At 45.4% G+C, this 9207-nt stretch overlaps 1 long non-coding RNA gene and 1 other non-coding gene across 3 annotated transcripts; one reads left to right on the top strand and one right to left on the bottom strand.

Annotated features, from left to right (window-relative positions):
• Positions 1-575: 575 nt before the first annotated feature.
• Positions 576-6674, bottom strand: LOC105260249. Of its 2 annotated transcripts, XR_006593244.1 has the most exons (5): positions 6545-6674; positions 5911-6102; positions 4728-4938; positions 3774-3837; positions 576-3665 (listed from the first exon to the last, which is right to left on the bottom strand). It is a non-coding gene; the product is annotated as an uncharacterized LOC105260249 (long non-coding RNA). The 2 variants fall into 2 exon arrangements; XR_889994.4 differs by lacking the exons at positions 576-3665; positions 3774-3837 and having other exon boundaries at positions 4547-4938; positions 6545-6649.
• A 1400-nt stretch (positions 6675-8074) lies between these two features.
• Positions 8075-8181, top strand: LOC111558909. The gene has a single exon (XR_002740019.1). It is a non-coding gene; the product is annotated as a U6 spliceosomal RNA (small nuclear RNA).
• Positions 8182-9207: the final 1026 nt, after the last annotated feature.

Genomic DNA, 9207 nt, shown 5'->3' with positions numbered 1-9207 from the left:
AAAACTCCTGAAACCAAAACATCTGTCAATAAAGGAATGAGGCCAACATAATTGTAAACCTGTTCAAAACAACTAGGTAATTTAATGTGTATGGAGACAGGAATGTTCAGGGTGACAATGAGAGAAATAACCAAGCAAAACAATTACCTGCAAGTTCCCATTATTCCCTTCTTGGCTCCTGCCAGCTCCTATCTGCATGCCGCCTGACCACTCACTTCTTAGACCACTGGAGGTTCATCCCAGACTGGGTGGTGAAAAAGTGCATCATTCCTGCTGCTCTTGAGAGAAGGTGGTCAAGAAGCTTCAGGAAGGTGTGGGAACTGGGATAGAGAATGTGTTCTGGGTCTCCTTAGGGCTGACGTCCCTCACAAGCAGAGTTATCATTCACGATGCATACACTAAGCCAATATGAGCCCTGGGACAGCTGGACACATAGGCAGCCCCACTCCCTCAACAATGTCCTGCTTCCACTGCCACTCAGCAACTCCATTCCTTTCATACCCCTACTGTGCTTGCTCCACCCCCCCCCCCCCAGATTGCTTGGCTGATACCTCTACCCCTGCCACAGAGACCACCTTTGGAGAGATTATCTACCAGTTTCGCTAGATTAGGAGGCTTAACCGCACCTCAGAGATGGTTTTATACTCTCATTTCGTCTGTAAAACAGCCCAAGGAGTGGACTGTATAATCTTCATTTTCAGAGGAAGACACTGGGTCACAGAGGGGTCCTATGACTTGACCAAGGTCACACAGCTAGTGGGTGTTGGGGTCTGGAAGAGAACCCATATTCCGATTCCAGAGCCCATGCCCTTACCACTAGGCTAGACTCCTTGGATCTACCTGATAGCTTTCAGCAATATTGATAAAATCCCAAGGGCTACACAACCACATTCCCACACCCCTGAACCAAGGCTGGGCTGGGAGTGCCACCCAAAACACAGCACTCACTTGGAATTGCTGACAGGGGTAGCAGTGAAAGTCTGGGTGAAGGTACAGATACAAGGTACAATAAGTGAATGTGGTTGAATGTCACTTATATGTCAATGACACTTGGTGGGGGGAGAGGGAAAATAGGTTATGAACAGAACCCTGAGAATTTCTTTCCACTTCAACAACAAACAATACCCCCTTAGAGTTGCACATGCTTGACACACTCACACAGCATTCCCCAGTCAGGATCTTACATGATACTCATGCTGAAGGGGACAAAAGTTCCTGGGAATCGAGGTGTCAGGAATTGGGAGAGCAACAATAGGAGCGATCTGCTCTCAGTGACAGGAATGTTACTATGTGCAGACTCTGTGACAGCCACTCCACAAGTTCATTTGATTCAATTTTCACAGCTGCCCAAGAGATGGATATTATTGGGCCCCTTCTGCAAATGAGGAAAATGAGAGGTTAGGTAATAGGTCCAAGTTTGAAAGGTAAGGATTTAGGGTGAGAACCATCAAACCCCACAGCCTGTTTCCCTAACACCCTGGCACCCAAGGTAGGAATGAAAAACATGCAGGTGTTGGGCTGGGGGCCCACTGGATGGGTGCTGGTTGAAGGTTTGTCACCTGTGTGAACTCAGTCTGAGCTGGGCATGGGGAACGAGGCAGCCACAGGGGCAGGCGACCATCCCCAGAAGGAGTAGAGGGTCAAGTCCCAGGTCAGCATGAAGCTGAGGGTCTGTGGTCCCCTCTTATGATCACCGCCTTCCCTCCTGATGGTCCCAGTGCACCTGTGTCTGCCTCAGTCGGTTCCTTGCCTGAGGGATTATATTCGTTGTCGGGCTACCCATGGATCCTCTGAAGGGCCGGTTTGGATGATGTGACATGTGTGGGGGTGGGGAGGGAACAGTGCCTCTGAGAAGCCTCTCCATCTGTCTCCTCAAACACCTCTGCTCTCTGACTTCCATTCCTGCCTCAGGAAGTCCTCTGCTCCATGGCAGTCTCCCACTTCTGGCCCCCTGACTCAGGGAACCCTGGTTTGTCTCAAGGAGGGCCCAGCTCCTGGCATTGGGTCATAGGAACGGATGTCATGATGGCAGCCCCCCAAGACCTCAGCCCTCAGCATGGGCAGGAAAAGCCACTATGGCATCCTGGAATTGGAGGAGGGGACACATTTGGTTCAAGGAAAAGAGGGTCCCTCTCAGAACAAGGGAGGGAAGCACCATCTCAGCAGGGAGTAGGAAGGCCTGTCTCAGCATGAAGCCCTGGGGTTGAGGGCCCTTCTCAGTCCCAGGCACCATCACCTGGCCCAAAGTGGTCACTCTGGTTCTGGAGAGGAGATGGAGCCCCGCTTCCTGGAACACACTCATGGGAAGGCATGTGTCTTAGTCTGTTCAGGCTGCTATAACAAAATACTACCAAGTTGGTATCTGATAAATGACAGTAATTTTCTGCTATCCACTTTGTAGGCTGGAAAGTCTAGATCAAGTCACCAGCATGGTCGCTTTCTTGTGAGGGCCCTCTTCCTGGTTCATTCCTGGCATCGTTTTGCTGTGTCCTCACATGGTACAAGGTGTTAGGGATCTCTCTGGAGCCTTTTACATAATGGTACTCATTCCATTCAGGAAGGTTGCACCCTCATGCCCTTAGCACCTCCCAAAAAACCACCTCTTGATACTATCATCTTTGGGTGTCAGGATTTCAACAAATGAATGCGGTGAGGTGGGGGACACAGTCAGAACATAGCAGTATGTTAGGGAAAGCTAAGTGCAGAAGGGTAAGAAACAGACCCCAGACCAGGAAAACAGGTAAGCAGGTCACAGGAAGGAAAGGAGACCTCTAAGCACAGGTGAGAGAGAGAGTAGAGAAGTCAGGGCACATGGTCCTCCTCATAGCTGCTGCCTCCTGCATATGGGCACTGTCAGGTAGCTCATGCTCCCAGGGGCAGAGGTCCCCAGGAAAGGTGTCACAGATTCCCCTCTAGCCACAGCTCCCTCACTTTGTCCAGCTCTCAGGCTGACGTCTGCTGAGAAATATGGGGAGGAAGCTGGAAACGAGTCCCAGAGAAAGAGAGACATGTGGGCCCCTGCACCCCCAGCCCCCACTTTTCCACACAGGTACCTTCTCCTGCCTCCTGTCATCACTGATAAACACTACCACCCACCGTCAACCCCAACTTTGATCTGGCTCCCTCTTCCCACCTCATTCTTGGAGAGCTTCAGGATCTTGACTGTGGGGACCATCTGTATAATGTCAGACAGGCCATCCAGCCTGTACAGTTTGTTGTTGATCGAGTTCAAGGACAACAGCTTTTTGTGAGAAGGAGTTAGAGTGACAGTTACTATCTAGGGCCTCAGAAACAAGTCTTCCCTCCACACCATTCGTACCATCCTCTACCATAAAAACAGCACTGGGCATAAGGCCTCACATCAGGGGGAACTCTTTTCAATGATCTTCAGGGTGGCAGCCATGCATTTTCTTGAATTCAGGATTATATCAATATCATGGCCCACCAAGTCTTCAACAATCTGAGAAGAGGCAATAGGAAGGCTGAGAGGGGTCCAGGGCCAGTACCAACCCCTCCCCACATTGTCATCCTTTAAGTCTCCCTCCCAGGAAGATCCCTGCCCTAGCATTCCTAGCATTACTGCTGTCAACTGTACCTGGGTCAAAGCAGAGCCTCTGGAGGTCAAGAGTTTGCTGGGAGACATCATAGTGTTTGTTCATGGTCAGCTGCAGAGAGAGATGGAGAGGGTCTGGTGGGGATAGGGAAATCGGGGGCTGGAGGAAGAAGAAGTAGGTCTGGGTGTGAACACACAATGGGCCTTGAGTCTGCATTACCTTTAGATGTTCCATTTCTTCTGGCTCCAACTCATACCACACAGAGTAGGGTACAGCAGAATGACTGACAAAGAGATATCCACAGAAAGGAGGGGTGGGGTAAGCACTAGGAACTCTCATTCTAAAGAAGACAGCTAACCCCTGGCCTGTCCTCCTTCCCCAGGACTAGGTACAGGTAATGTCCTTGACACAAACCTTCTGGTTCTCCTCGTTACACATCTTAGAGCTGACACCCTTCAATGCAGAGGCAGTGTCAGCATCTTGGACAAAGTTCTAGGCTTGTGTTTTCACATAGTGGAACTACAGGTGGCAGAAGCAACAGAAAAAGTGCTGGATAACCAGCTCTCCCCCTTCCCTGTGCCCACTCCTCTGGCTTCAGCATTCTCTTATACATCAAAAGGGGTGAAGGGTACACTGCAATGGCTTAGGATTGAAATCAGTAGCCATGTATTGTCATACTTTCTTCCATAGGGCATGTAGGGGGTAAAAGAGAGGATAGGAGAGAAGAGTGGCAACATAGAATTAAGACTAGAGAACAGATCCTTTTCCAACCACCTACTGAGCTTGAAAAGAAAGTGCTAAAAAAAAGGATCATTGACATAATTTCATATTTTGTACCAAATATGGATTTATTTTTATTGTTTTATTTATTTATTTTTTTTGAGAGAGAGAGAGAAAGCATGCTCAAGTGGATCAGGGGCAGAGAGAGGGGGACAGAGGGTCCAAAGCCGGCTCTGTGCTGACAGTAGTAAGCCCGATGTAGGGTTTGAACTCATGAACTGTGAGGCCATGACCTGAGCCAAAGTTGGACACTCAACTGACATTAGCCACCCAGGTGCTCCCCCAAATAGGGATTTATTAAATTCCTTTTCTCTCCATTCAAAGCTCTCCTCCAAATAAACACTTAAGATATTAGACGTGATCTTCCTTTTATAAATTTCCAGGAGATTCTACCTCATGAAGACCCTGCTTGCCCCTCAGATAAAGTCTCCAGAGACTCGACCTCCATCTCCCGCACTCATCTTGAGCCAAGCTGAGACATCCAGTGGAAAGTTGCTCCATCGCCTTGGGTGCAGTTTTCACCTTTGCTTTTAGCCATCCTCTACTCTTATCCCTTTACATCATTTCTCTGAACCTACCCTTAGGTGACCGAGGCAGATAACTCCTAGAAGAAAGAAAAAGAAAGAAAGAAGAAAGAAAGAAAGAAAGAAAGAAAGAAAGAAAGAAAGAAAGAAAGAGACACGTTACAAATCTCACCTGTTCCCAGCAAAATAATCTAGCATCTCTACACAAGACCATCACAGCTGCCCTGACCTGTCTCTCCTGCACATTCCATATGTCTTGCCAGAACTGTGATCTTGAACCTACTCCCATGGTTCCATCTTGCCCATTCACCCTCATTTATCTCCATGGAGTAATTCTTTCTTTCCTTATGTCCACATTAGCATGGACAAAACTTTAATAATGCCCCTGGCCCCTCCTATGGTACAGTTCGTTGGCCTAGTGGATGCTGTGGGGAAGTGGAGAGAAAGAAGAAATCCATGAGTTCTAAAAATGATTTCTACACTTTTGCCCTACGAATACCAAGACTACCATTAAGGTTGCTCAACCATTAATTAATGCCTACACTCTGTCATGTTGTAGGAAAAAAAAAAGATATAGTTAACTACAGGGTTACGTATTCCACTGCCTAGTACAAATCAACCATGATGACTGATCACTTAACATTGTTAAAGAAGAGACAACAGGCCCCAAATGGAGTCACTAATGCTATGCTTGTGTCACCTAATTTCAGGTGATTACACCTAATACAGGTCACCTCATTGACTTAATACCTAACCTAATTGCAGTTTCAGCCTCTCTCAGGAATGTAATCTTAACTAGTCAGTCTGGCATCTCCTGGTCAGTACTAGTGAGGTAATCTGCTTAATAGGCCCCTGCCATCCCCCAAAAGGAAAGTCACCTTGTCTGAAACAATCCACTATTTGTCAGTAATTTCCTTGCCCTGTTGCTTTCTGCCTATAAAGGTCTTCCATTTTGACCAGCTCTTAGGAACTTCTTTCCATTTGCTAGATGGCATGCTGCCTAATTCATGGATTGTTGAATAAATCCAATAATATCTTTAAAATTTACTCACTTGAATTTATTTTTAACACTATCTTATTTGGGGTTGTACATAAGTATCATCCATTGCTGCTTCTCCTTCTTGTTCATGGATTCATGAAGATGAATGCCAGAAATGCCATGTTTATATCAGCTTTCATACTTCCTTGGGAAACACCCAGGTATCTAGGTCCTCTTTGAAAGGAATGATGTCTATCAATGTACTCTGAAATCAGGAAGAACGGTATAAAAACAGCAAAATTAAAACCAAATCAAGGTAGAAAACACATCAATGGCCTGAATAACAGAGAAAAGTCCTGTGATAACTTTTGTGGGTAATGAAGAAATATCGTTGACTTTTTTCATCTAAAAAGAAATATAACAACAACATGCTTAAAGTTTGGAAACCTCCACTGTGGATCTGCTTCCTGGAAGATGAGAGGTAGGGAGCATCCTCAGCCCGGGAGAGAACAAGCACACAAAGAAGGGTTGGGCAGAGGCTCCATTCTGAGATCTTAGTTCCTGCTCTGACATTTCCAGGCTGGGTGACCTGGCACAAGTTAATTACTGTCTATAAACCCCTACTCCAACCTGAGCTCTAAAGCAATAACAGAATCTACCCTGACTGTGTGGTGCTATGTTTCAAGAGTCAAAGGCAAGTTACCCACCTGGATGGAGAATTCTATAAACAAACAATTAGTCTGAAGAAATGCCCAGCATTAAGCCTGGTGAGACAAAATGATGGAGGATCCTGAAAGAGAAAGGACAAGAGTTCAAGGTGTCATAGAAAATAATAACAACGTATGTTCAATTGGTCCCAGATAAAAAGGAAAGGCAACAGTACAGAAGATATATTTAAATAAATGATAGTTGGGAAGTTTAAAAAGTGGCCAAAGACATCAAATCACAGATTCACGAAGCTCTGTGTTTGTCAAGCCTACAGGGGTATGAGGAAAACCAAACCTAGGCCTTATTGATTATCTCAAAAGAAAGGAAAGGAAAAGGAAATTAGAGCAGGTAAAAATAAATATAAAGCAAATATTAGGATGACATGTTTAAGCCAAATTATGTATGTTAATGCCATTACATGTAAGCAGATGAAATATTCCAAATCGAAAGGCAAACATCAGGCTAGATAAAAATTCCGTCAAATGCACCTTAGAAGAGACACATGTAAAGTTTATTGATACAGAAAATTAGGGGAAATGGCAATTTAAACATTAACCAACAGAAATCTAGTATACCCATCTTAATTGGGTATGCTACTATACCCATCTTAATTGGTCTTTTTGCCCCTCCTGCTACAAAGCTCCGAAAATTCTTGGAATATTCTATGTTGAAAATGATAAATCTGTCTTTTTTATGTTAGTGAGATGACTTTTGGAAAACACCTAAGGTTGGGGGTTGGTTGCCAGAAGAACCCACCATGAGATTAGAGGGTTAGAACTTTCAGTCCTACTTCCCTGACCTCTAGGCAAGGCAAGGGGCTGGAGACTGAGTCCAGTCACCGATGGCCAATAATTTAATCCTGACCATGTAATTAAGCCTCCATGAAACACCCCAAAGGACCGGGTTCAGAGATTCCAGGTTGGTAAACCGGAATGCCTCCATGTGCCACTGTGTCGTGCCCCAAACCTCACGGGGACAGAAGCTTCTGCGTTTGGGGCCTCACCCTATGTATCCCTTCATCTGGCTGTCAATTCCTATTCTTTAATATCCTTTGTAATAAACCAGTGATGTAGTGAATAAACAAGTTTCCCGAGTTCTGTAAGCCACTCTAGCTAATTAATCGAACCCAAGGAAGGGGTTGTGGGAACCTCTGACTTATAGCCAGAGTGTCAGAAGCACAGGTAGCAACTTGGACTCAAGATTAGCATCTAAAGTACAGGGCAGCCTTGTGGGAATGAGCCCTTAACCTGTGGAATCTGATGCCATCTCCAGGCAGATGGTGTCAGAATTGAGTTACCTTATAAGACACACAGCTTGTGTAGGAGACTTGCTTGAATATGTGTGGGGGGAAACCCACACATTGGAATTGGGTACAGTATATTAACACCTAAAACTGACAGAAGTAAATGGAAAAATGGACAAATCCACTATCACAACTGGAAATTTTAACACATCTCACTGAGTGATAGCTAAAACAAGGAAACAAAAATTCAGTTAGATGAATTAGATTTAAACAATGTTAGTAACAAGTGCTTGCTTCAGCAGCACATATACTAAAATTGAAATGATACAGAGAAGATTAGCATGGCCCCTGAACAAGGATGACACTCAAATTTGTGAAGTATTCTGTATATTTTTTAAAAATGTTATTAACCAATTTATTTACTTAACTGACATGAAACATGGCAGAATAAGTCACATGCTGGGGCATAAAGGAAGCCTTGGGAAACTTCCAAGAGCATAATGCAATCTAGCCTGAGTGGTTGGTGTGAAGATTCAAGGATAATGTTGGGTTCTCTGCCACTCTCCTACCTTTACATCAATCGCAAGAACATTAATCTCCAACAACCCCCTGGCTCCAAAAGACCCTCTCCACATACCAAACCCGGACCTGAGAGGATAACATGACTCTGGCCTTTACCCTCAACTAGATGTCTTAAAATATACCTGAGATTTGCTGCAATCAGGTATAGTGAGATGGCAGACATGGAGCCAATGTCCTTGAAAGAAGAGTTTTTTACCTACAGGTCCCAAGAGGAGGGGACATACAATAACACTCAGGGCCACACGAGGAAGCTCCTGGTGGAGCTGTCAGGTGGCAGACAGAATGAGGGGAAAACATGAACCAGAATCTTTATTCTGGTTTTATGGAAAGGGACGGGAGAAGCAGGATCGGTATGCTGAGTAAAACTTTGGATTGAAAAGTTGGAATAATTTTGGTGGGCTCTGAGTGATAAGGGTGGCCCCTAGTTGTCCAGCGTCTGGACTTGGGGTGATTTAGGGAAAGGAGAATATTGGACTGGGGTGTGAGAGTTTGATAAAGGAGGTGGCTGGGGGTGTGGGCTCTGGATTTGCTGGTTTACATATCAAAACCATGCTCATAGGCAAGTTGATTGCTAGCTCAAGGAATTAGCTCACCCTAGGAGACCCAGTTCCTCACCAGGTCCACAGGCTCTTGTGGTATCAAACCATCAGAAAATATAGTTAATAGAAAACATGATGAATACACCGAGGGTAAGATTTCACCTCAGTCATAACCATAGCCATAGGAGGAGAGGTTTTCCATGTAGAACTAGGATAGATGTGTCATGGCCCATTGGGGTCATGTCTTCAGAAGAAAGTAAAACACTCAGCCTGGGCACTTGCCACCTCCCACCCAAAG

Source organism: Felis catus, chromosome X, assembly GCF_018350175.1.
Source record: "Felis catus isolate Fca126 chromosome X, F.catus_Fca126_mat1.0, whole genome shotgun sequence".
In the NCBI taxonomy this organism is placed as follows: domain Eukaryota; kingdom Metazoa; phylum Chordata; class Mammalia; order Carnivora; family Felidae; genus Felis; species Felis catus.
This window is presented reverse-complemented; position numbering and strand designations above follow the sequence as displayed.